Here is a 686-nt window from a genome sequence, read left to right on the forward strand (position 1 = left end):
GACCACTTCCTATAGGTAACATCCATAGACACAGAGCTGCTGCAGCAGATAGACCACTTCCTACAGGTAACATCCATAGACACAGAGCTGTTGCAGCAGATAGACCACTTCCTATAGGTAACATCCATAGACACAGAGCTGTTGCAGCAGATAGACCACTTCCTATAGGTAACATCCATAGACACAGAGCTGCTGCAGCAGATAGACCACTTCCTACAGGTAACATCCATAGACACAGAGCTGCTGCAGCAGATAGACCACTTCCTACAGGAAACATTCATAGACACAGAGCTGCTGCAGCAGATAGACCACTTCCTATAGGTAACATCCATAGACACAGAGCTGCTGCAGCAGATAGACCACTTCCTATAGGTAACATCCATAGACACAGAGCTGCTGCAGCAGATAGACCACTTCCCACAGGTAACATCCATAGACATGGAGCTGCTGCAACAGCAGAGATCTCATGTGTGTGTGTGTGTGTGGGGGGGGTGACAGTGCAAGGTGATGAGCTTGATGCTCATTTCCAATAAATATTAACGGGTCTTATTCTTATTTGTTTGACAAACAAAATCAATATTGCTCTTTTGTCCATAATAATCTCATCATGTAGGCTATACCCGCGCTATATCGACTGGCTGTTGTGTAGAGCGCACGTCGGCAAACTCCATATAAAACGCAACAAA

This window comes from Oncorhynchus keta, chromosome 4, assembly GCF_023373465.1.
Source record: "Oncorhynchus keta strain PuntledgeMale-10-30-2019 chromosome 4, Oket_V2, whole genome shotgun sequence".
Lineage (NCBI taxonomy): Eukaryota > Metazoa > Chordata > Actinopteri > Salmoniformes > Salmonidae > Oncorhynchus > Oncorhynchus keta.